At 36.6% G+C, this 10610-nt stretch overlaps 1 long non-coding RNA gene across 1 annotated transcript; it reads left to right on the top strand.

The window, feature by feature from the left end:
- Positions 1 to 8924: 8924 nt before the first annotated feature.
- On the top strand, positions 8925 to 10079 carry LOC125227217. The gene is made up of 2 exons (XR_007177155.1): positions 8925 to 9362; positions 9786 to 10079. It is a non-coding gene; the product is annotated as an uncharacterized LOC125227217 (long non-coding RNA).
- Positions 10080 to 10610: the final 531 nt, after the last annotated feature.

The raw sequence follows: 10610 nt of genomic DNA, 5'->3' as shown, positions 1-10610 counted from the left end.
GAGAGGTCGAGGGAAACAACAGTTTTGATCTCGGCAGACACCCAGGCGAGTCGAGACGGCGTTGTGTGTGATCGATCGATATTTCCACTTTCATATTCCAACATCATTCCTATTCGGCTATAGGCTGATGGAATTAAAGATATCGTAATTAACCCTTATTCTCTCCAGCGTAACACACCGTGTAATGTAACCGCTGACCTTGTTTACCAAATAGCGAACAATGCTTACGTTTTGCAATGCAAACTGAAGCTCATCAATCATCATTCATCAGGCCCGAGATTATTCGGATATCGACCTATTACACAAGTCACTTTCAGTAATAAACTGCTTATAAATGTTTATAAATCATTATTAAATTGAGTAGAATGGTCTGCAGAACTGTTTTTGTTGTCTTTTATACTTTTGAACACTTTATTGCAGGGCAAGCACATGATTGGCACGACAGTATCTCACCATGACAGATCGCACGTCTTTGTCTAATTTAATGATAATGACATAAGGATGAGTAGGATGGGTTGTTACATATTGAGATTCACGCGATTAAAAATATATATTTCAAACGTAGGCGTCTACATGAGTGGGATCGACTGAACCCTGGACTTCCAAAATACGTAAAAGAAGATGGATGGTTAGCGCGCGAGAGTTTAACAACCGTGAACCAATTGTTAGAAGTCAGATCACCTATCACCGAACTGCATAACGTACAACGGTTAGTTCATTTTGGAAATCGGTTTTATTGCCCGAAAAATATTTTGATCAGTTTGCTAAAAACCAACGATTTTCCTTAAGTAAGTACCAAATCATTACAAAGATTTTTTTCATCAAAGCAATTTCATCATGCTTTGGGGCCGATTTTATGTCTTCAAGCACTTGATTCGTTAAAGATCTGTGGAAAATGGCTAAATCGAATTTTAAAATAATTACCTTATCCAGATGCACATTTAGTAAGTAAATAAATAATAATAATCATATTATACACGTTAAACTTCCGTGACATGCTATTGCTGCGACATGTTTCGGGCCAATTCGGAGGCCCCTCTTCTAATCATATTGTGTACTTACTTGTTAAATTTACTAAAATGTTCCGTCCATAGTTGTCTGTATCTATATAACGTCGGTAAATCATGATCATCGATGATCGGCCGATGCGATGTCAGATTAGGTCGCAACCATGCTTTGTACCATCATCGACATACCAATCAACCTTGCTTCAACCTTATTTGAACCAGTTATGGTCTAAAAGTGGTAAGTTGTATAGAAGCTTGTACCGACAATGGGCCACCACCATGACTGGCGCTGAAAGATGGCATAGCATTGCTGTTCAGTTAGTTAGCGAGACAATTTATCAGAAGCCATTGTTTTCTATCGTTGTTGATCCCTCGGCCATGACTGAGCATTACTTGGAAATTCCAGAGCTATAGTTGAATAACGACTTACCGATCATAAGGTACCTACTATTTTGATAAACATCACATAGTCTCAATTACTACAAAATATTTCGATGTAACTAATAATGTTTAAAATTTCACATATATACGGAACTTCAAAGGAATTTAGACTTATATTGACCGGGATATAGACCGTGATTACTTTTTTGAAGTCTAATGAAAATAACCGTGAATCATTCAAAACTCTTATTCAAAGGAATTTGACGTTCTGTCAAAGTGAACACTTAAGAGCTTTTACTTAGTTTGGCACCATTTATGGGAAAACGGCGAGTATACGTTTTCCCTTCAAATATTCAAATAAGTAGTTTAAAATTGTATGATTCTGCCGTGGTATATTTCCGACACTACTACCACTGCCTACTACTACCTATACATGTATTTAAACGACAGAACATTATAGGTAAGTGATATATTTTAATAGCAATTATATATCACAGGCATATACTATCTATTTACACACAACATAACACTATATATTTACAAAAAACTATTTATTTTATTTATTATCACTTATCAATCAACCCTATCAAACAATCTTGGACCAATAACCAAACAGCCCGCTAACAGAATAAAGCAATTCAGTCCACTACTTAGTCTATTTTCCCTAGCGCGGGGCGTCACTAACAAACATCCTCGGGCCAAATGAGGGATTACCGGGGCCGGTGCCGAAGCCGCAATTACTAGCAGCTTTGCGTTCCAATACTGGGACCCTACTGAAACTAGTGTTACTCACGCTTGCCACGTGTGAGGGCTCAGATAATCCGTTGTTATGCCTTTTCGCAGAAATATTTTTGACCGAATTTCATTTGCCAACCACGTTTGACCGAAGTTTCATTTTGACAACTAACGTTTAGCAACTTTTTGTATGGCAACTTTTCATTTGGCAGAATTATTGAAAAGCAGATTATTATGATCCATCTAAACGTTTGGTTTGGCAGACTAATCATCTATTCTAGCCAACTTAAGTTAACGTAAACACGGTGATAAATTTTGTTATGCTAAAGAATGTCAAGTTGATGCTCAAATCAAAAAACTTAAACACTATAGAGATGTTGGAACCAATCACTTGTCAGTGTCGTGTGTCTGGCACGTGTGAGAGTTGAGAGCTCAGCTAATCTGTACATTGTATATCTGTTGGAATCCCGTTACATTACTTGGAATTGCGTTACCTTACCAGTGAGCAAACCTGTGCTGATGTTAAAACACAAAACACTTGTGAGAGTTGAACGCTCAGCTAATGTTCGACTTAACGAGTACGATACACATTGCACACTTCATTCAACCAATTTCATCATTTTGGAACGAAAGAAACCAATCACTAACAGCTTTGTGTGTCAATCCTTGACAATACTACCGCTTACATCATGTGAGTATCGAGGGCTCATTAAATGTACGCAAAACCTTTCCTCGATGCAAAAAATATCAAAATGTTTGAACCATTGAAACCAAACAACGACAAAATAGTACCATACCCTGTTCTGATAATGTGACTAATGTTTGCCTCGTGTAAATGTACATTAATGTAAGGCCAAAATATATAGGTCCAGTTCCACAGAAAACGATTCGCCGTCACCACGCAACCATTGAGCAACTAATCGCAAGGGTCATTCGAGCCACATCCTTAATCTAAGCTTAGATGATACGTGACTTCGTTTCAATAGGATCTAAATCTTTATGTCATGTATTAAATTGGTTAGCATTACTCGCTTACTTAAAATAAGCTTTAGAGGTACAAATAAAATGTCCCACCACATTTTGATTTTCATGGTAATTTTGTAAACAACTTTTGTCTTTAGCATGACTGGTGAGTAAGTCTTATTAATTATTTTGTTTTATTACTGCGACTTTAATCACTTAATCACATGGTAATTGCTTACTATGGCTAAAATAGAGTGTTTCTGGTTTAAAAAAAAAGATATAGTAGATTAGTAAGTTTCAAAAATTGGGTGATATTGTAGGTACCTTGTACTCATCATTTTATCTAATATGTTTTAAATTCAAGTGCATGAGACACTGCAAGCGCAACAGTTTTATACCATGACTCACCTTTTCCGATGATGACTACAAACACCCTACCTTGCTGTTACCGACAATTTGCCGTCAAAGTTCACATCAGCCTAAGCATCTTGTCGGCCCGGACCAAAGCCCGTCCGACAATAGAGAGGCATCAGTAAGCGGCTAAAATCGGTAATCCGTCAGTAAGCGATATGACTCGAGAGTCATAAGGGACAATGGGACATTATATTTATACGTACGACCAGCTGCACCAGTTGTGATACAGTATACATAACACGGACTGAATGGAAAAGCAAATAAAATCAGGACTTTCAAGTTACTAATAAATAGGCCAAATATATACCTAAATATATTATTTTATTTCCGATATTTTTTCAATTTGGATAAGTGTGTTATACATTTTTGGATAATAATTTGGGTAAATGGATGGTTATACCATTAACAAATTAGAAATTAATTACCGTAAAAGTTAAAATTAATATGTGTAAATGTGGCATAAGGAGAAGTATGTCGAATTTTAAAAACGCTTACTTCTAGAGAAACTGATATGACACGACACCACTGTTTTGCTTGAACTTATTACTAATAGTACTGTAAGGACATCACTAGTCGCTGGTCCCCATCCCTAGGCATCGCTGTCAAAAATGGCGGCAGACGGACTCAGAGCGTCACTTGAAGATACGCCCGTACTATGAAATTTGTCCGAAATTGACAATGTCATCATTCTCGCGCCGCGCTCGTAACCATTCATTGTCATCCAACAGTATTTAATTAACACCAGTCGATCTGATTCGACGAGTAAAGACACTAGCACCATATACTACAGTTAAAAGTGTAAAAGGCAAAGGCTATGATCAAATACCTGTCCGTAATTGTGCCAACAAAGAGATAGAACATGCCTAGTGTGCTGGCGTGTCTTGTGTTGTCTTTCAGATTCATTGCAGTTTACGAGATATTCACACTTTGGAGTAATAATTTATCATAATGAGTGTGAAATCGGAAGTAAAAGTGATCCAAACACAGTGCTCTGGGGCTGAAATTATCAACATCCACTATAGTAGCCTGTGTTGTGTTTCTTTCTTTCAGATCAACTTAGTTATGTACATGTTGAAGATACTAAATACTTTTATATACTCACAAAATGTATCACAATAAGTACCACAGTAAGTCATGGACGGTGAGATGCTAACCACATCCAAGTTGTCATTCACATAATGCTCCGGGCAAAGAGTATTACCAGTATATATAGAGGGGCTGCAGTAATGAATAATCATTAGCTCACTTGTGTGTTGTGTTTTTGTGCTTCCAGATATGTTTCAGAATACATAATACATATTGAACCTACTTGTGATATATTGACAATTGTCACAGTGTCACAGTGAAACAGAGTATAAGATACAAGTACTTAGATCTAAATTACACCTAAATGATTCCTTATAACAGGTGACTTTATGGGTTTAATGATCTACAAAGAGAGATGATCATTATCTTGCCCTATTTGTCATATTAAATATAAGTTTGTCCGGAATGACATGGAATAAGGTATTTATCCTACTCAATAATATTGTACCATTGCATCTGGCTTATGTAAGTATACTGACAGTAAATACATTTTAAATTCACTACAGGTTGGTATAAAGGGATGAGTAAATAAGCATAAGAAAACTTTGACAACTGTCTTGTCTTGTTTGTGTTTTGTTATAAGTTCACTAACACTTCTCCGGGGACTGTATTTTGAAATCTGTCTTAGTGACATTCTTATGCATATAAACTCTGTATGATCTTGCATTTTTCTAAATGAGGAAACATGTTGCTATATTACATGGCACAAATTCATCAAAAATGTTGATAAAATAATAATAATATTTTGATGAGGTTAATTATGCATCTTGTTAAAACCATAATGTGTGTTAAAATTAAGGGCATAGCACTGAAGTATAGTGTATTGTTGATGCTGTTTTGTTTATAATAATGCTGGTTTAGCATTGCAAACATTTTTGACAAGAAATGTAATCAATGTAATCATGTTCTAAATTGAACCAAAGACAAATATATTACCTAGACAGACATTTGGAACATTTATTATCATGACATAGTCCAGTGTCCATTTAATGCATTATCAGTGATATAATTTGTTCCTTAATTACATTCCTTTCCAGATTAATTTATTGATTACAGTAGTTGCCTGCCGGTAACCTGGTGAATATTGACCATAAGTTGAAAATACTTGCATTGGTAAGGCATGATTCCAGAAGTTCCTGAGGTTAAATCTTGCTAAAAGCTGGAAACACCAAACTGGATATCTATTGAACTATTTATGACACTGGTAAAATTTGTCATAGCTAATGGTAAGAGATTTTGATATTTATAGATCTGATGGACTTTAACGGTCTACATGCTATACTTGTCTGTTACAACAAATCAGTTTGATTTGGAATTGGGCTTGAAACATGCCAATCAGTTAAGTTTTTAACAGATGTGCAATAATCTGAGGTAAATAACTTAATTGGAGCTTCTAATAATGATATTTTGTTATAAAAACTCAATCACCTGTACTAAGTATTCTTGCATATGCATAGTATTAACACAACTAACAAAATTATGTAGTTGTGCAGGTGGCAGCTATATGGATAATGTTGTGCTTTAAATTGCACATATACCTACAGCTGGAGCACCTCTCTAGTGTGTCTGGCAAGCTTGATGGTTTAATTATTAAGCTTATGCACCATGCCTGATGATGATATATAAATACCTTTGTCAAGAACCATTTGGTAAGTGAACAATGATAGATAAAATATTACATTATTTGAATGTAGTGAAACCTCGATAAGTCAAGCCAAGTGCCATATGATTATTCTTGCTTGACTGGAATGTGTTTCAATAATGGTATATATAGTAAGCGTGTTACCTTAGGGGCACGGGAAAAATAAGACAAGTTGCACGCCGGATTGAGAACCGAGTTGTGTTTTGTCTTATTAGTCTCAGATTAAGAACTGAGTTGTCATTACATATATGCACGCCGGATTAAGAACCGAGTTGTGTTTTGTCTTATTGGTCTCAGATTAAGAACTGAGTTGTCATTACATATATGCACGCCGGATTGAGAACCGAGTTGTATTTTGTCTTATTAGTCTCAGATTAAGAACTGAGTTGTCATTACATATATGCACGCCGGATTAAGAACCGAGTTGTGTTTTGTCTTATTGGTCTCAGATTAAGAACTGAGTTGTCATTACATATATGCACACCGGATTGAGAACCGAGTTGTGTTTTGTCTTATTAGTCTCAGATTAAGAACTGAGTTGTCATTACATATATGCACGCCGGATTAAGAACCGAGTTGTGTTTTGTCTTATTAGTCTCAGATTAAGAACTGAGTTGTCATTACATATATGCACGCCGGATTAAGAACCGAGTTGTATTTTGTCTTATTAGTCTCAGATTAAGAACTGAGTTGTCATTACATATATGCACGCCGGATTGAGAACCGAGTTGTATTTTGTCTTATTAGTCTCAGATTAAGAACTGAGTTGTCATTACATATATGCACGCCGGATTAAGAACCGAGTTGTGTTTTGTCTTATTGGTCTCAGATTAACAACTGAGTTGTCATTACATATATGCACACCGGATTGAGAACCGAGTTGTGTTTTGTCTTATTAGTCTCAGATTAAGAACTGAGTTGTCATTACATATATGCACGCCGGATTAAGAACCGAGTTGTGTTTTGTCTTATTAGTCTCAGATTAAGAACCGAGTTGTGCTTGTCTTATTACTTTCAGATTAAGAACTGAGTTTCCATTGCATATATACACGCCGGATTAAGAACCGAGTTGTGTTGCCTTTACATAATGTTAATAATATATTCTGTTCACAGGGTTTCCTGATAAGCACATTGTACCTGAATCTTGTGGTATCCATGGTAGTGTAATTAATGTGATATCCACAAATGAAGTGATTTCCGTCACTTAAAGTGTGAGTCATAATTATAATGATTACTTTAATGTCTGCTATACATTTAGCACTTTGATTATTGTTTCTTAAGTAGTTCTGTTTATGCAATGCAGGCCTAAGGAGGCGGACCATGTGCATAAGACCTATTATTGTGATGTAGGTCTTTACAGACGCCATCATGTGTTATATAGACTATCCTTAAGAGGATTGGTCTGTTTTTGTTGTTTGTGATGTAGGTCTTTACAGACGCCATCATGTGTTATATAGACTATCCTTAAGAGGATTGGTCTGTTTTTGTTATTTGTGGTGTAGGTCTTTACAGACGCCATCATGTGTTATATAGACTATCCTTAAGAGGATTGGTCTGTTTTTGTTATTTGTGATGTAGGTCTTTACAGACGCCATCATGTGTTATATAGACTATCCTTAAGAGGATTGGTCTGTTTCTGTTATTTGTGATGTAGGTCTTTAGAGACGCCATCATGTGTTATATAGACTATCCTTAAGAGGATTGGTCTGTTTCTGTTATTTGTGGTGTAGGTCTTTACAGACGCCATCATGTGTTATATAGACTATCCTTAAGAGGATTGGTCTGTTTTTGTTATTTGTGATGTAGGTCTTTACAGACGCCATCATGTGTTATATAGACTATCCTTAAGAGGATTGGTCTGTTTTTGTTATTTGTGGTGTAGGTCTTTACAGACGCCATCATGTGTTATATAGACTATCCTTAAGAGGATTGGTCTGTTTTTGTTATTTGTGATGTAGGTCTTTACAGACGCCATCATGTGTTATATAGACTATCCTTAAGAGGATTGGTCTGTTTCTGTTATTTGTGATGTAGGTCTTTAGAGACGCCATCATGTGTTATATAGACTATCCTTAAGAGGATTGGTCTGTTTCTGTTATTTGTGGTGTAGGTCTTTACAGACGCCATCATGTGTTATATAGACTATCCTTAAGAGGATTGGTCTGTTTTTGTTATTTGTGATGTAGGTCTTTACAGACGCCATCATGTGTTATATAGACTATCCTTAAGAGGATTGGTCTGTTTCTGTTATTTGTGATGTAGGTCTTTAGAGACGCCATCATGTGTTATATAGACTATCCTTAAGAGGATTGGTCTCTTTCTGTTATTTGTGATGTAGGTCTTTACAGCCGCCATCATGTGTTATATAGACTATCCTTAAGAGGATTGGTCTGTTTTTGTTATTTGTGATGTAGGTCTTCATAGACGCCATCATGTGTTACATAGACTTTCCTTAAGAGGATTGTTCTGTTTTTGTTATTTGTGATGTAGGTCTTCACAGACGCCATCATATGTTATATAGACTACCCTTACGAGGCTAGTTCTGTTCTGTTATCTGTGATGTAGGTCTTACAGACGCCATCATGTGTTATATAGACTATCCTTAAGAGGATTGGTCTGCTTCTGTTATTTGTGATGTAGGTCTTACAGACGCCATCATGTGCTATATAGTCTATCCTTAAGAGGATTGTTCTGCTTCTGTTATTTGTGATGTAGGTCTTACAGACGCCATCATGTGCTATATAGTCTATCCTTAAGAGGATTGTTCTGCTTCTGTTATTTGTGATGAAGGTCTTCAGAGATGCCATCATGTGTTATATAGTCCTTAAGAGGTATATCCTTAAGAGGTTAGCTTGAGACCTTGTTTGTCAAAAGCATGTTTTATGACCTTAAAGAGTAATGATCTCAAGGTTACCTTGAAAGGGTCACTTACATGCATACTTTCCAGAGGTCGCTGGTGAAATTACGGTTTCCAATAGAGCGGAGAGAGCAACTGTTCGGAATGCCTAGCTGAACGAATGCATGCTACAGGCTGCGCGACAACCTTGTCATGAAGGGCCAACTTCTGCGGTCGTTGCGCTGACAGCCACGAAAGAAGCCGTATCACCGTGGCTTTCGTATGAAGATTTGATATGGTAATGTGTGTTGTCTTATAGCAAAATTGGTGGCTAGTACACATTGATTATTACCATTTATTAATTTTATCATGTTGAAAGAAAAAAATAATCAGCGGTTGTTAAAGGTCCTGCCAAGGAACAGCCATGTATTCTGCTTAATATATATTAAAAAAAAAAAAAAAAAAAAAAAATACATGACAATATTTTGTAATGTCTTGATTGTCATTGTTTATTACTAAATTATTTAACGGCTATGTAAGCCGGATCTGTAATTGAGAGCACCTACTATGCCAATTGTAAATTAATTTCTCGTAACCTTATCATGTTACTTGAACGACAGTTGTGTTGTACTGATTCTATCACCTACTGGCTTAGTTCCAAGGAAAAATTATCACGCTCTCGTTACATTAAGGAACTTAGTATTTCCCATGTATGTTACAGAGCTTCTTAACAAGAGCTTGTGCTGTGTTGGAAGGTGGCTATGATCACGCATAGGGTGTGTCATGTTAACCTCTCACGAGTTGTACGCCTTCTTGCGCATGTGGGGAGCTTCACAGCCTACAGTGACGAAGCCAACTGTGAGTTTGTTCCATGTATTTGCTATTTAAACGACGCCAATCATCATTATTATATTGAGCGGTTGGTTAGTTTGGAATGCACCGCTCACGTAAGTCTTAACTTAAGGCATAAATGGCATAATACTTGCCTGAAAATAAATGAAATGTATTGATGGGTGAAGTTATTTACAAGCAAATATTAGATGGTGTTTTGTACACCAGTAATTACCTGCCCGCCGCTAGATGTCATCTATTTTACATAATTAATTTGACTAATATATAGTATCGATCATGGCGGTAAAACATGTACTTTTCGTACCATCGCACCTTAATAGTTTTAAAGCCTTACTGGCTGTGGATTTGTTAAATAATGACCTGACTTACTTGTACTAGGCTAGTCTGGTCATGCAATCTTGAGTTTAGTTATGTCATTACTATGATTCGACTATAAAATGAGGCCAATTACATATCTTGGTGTAAGTTAGTCTTAAACTACACCGGCCGTTTCCAACGGTTCTCGAGTTAATCACTTCAAAGGACCAGGGCCTGAGTGTATAGCTGGAGTATACAAAGTTCTTGTTCACTTTGCAGAAAAGAAAAGAACAAATGAACAGATGAAGTCTACCGCCACCAGTTGGAGGCGCGGCCTGCTTCGGCTGCGTTGACTGCGGCAGTCATCAGTAGCAGCATGGATAGCAGAGACCTTCGG

This window comes from Leguminivora glycinivorella, chromosome 6 (assembly GCF_023078275.1).
Source record: "Leguminivora glycinivorella isolate SPB_JAAS2020 chromosome 6, LegGlyc_1.1, whole genome shotgun sequence".
Taxonomy (NCBI): Eukaryota; Metazoa; Arthropoda; class Insecta; order Lepidoptera; family Tortricidae; genus Leguminivora; species Leguminivora glycinivorella.
Note: the sequence above shows the minus strand (reverse complement) of the source record. Positions and strands in the feature narration are given on the sequence as shown.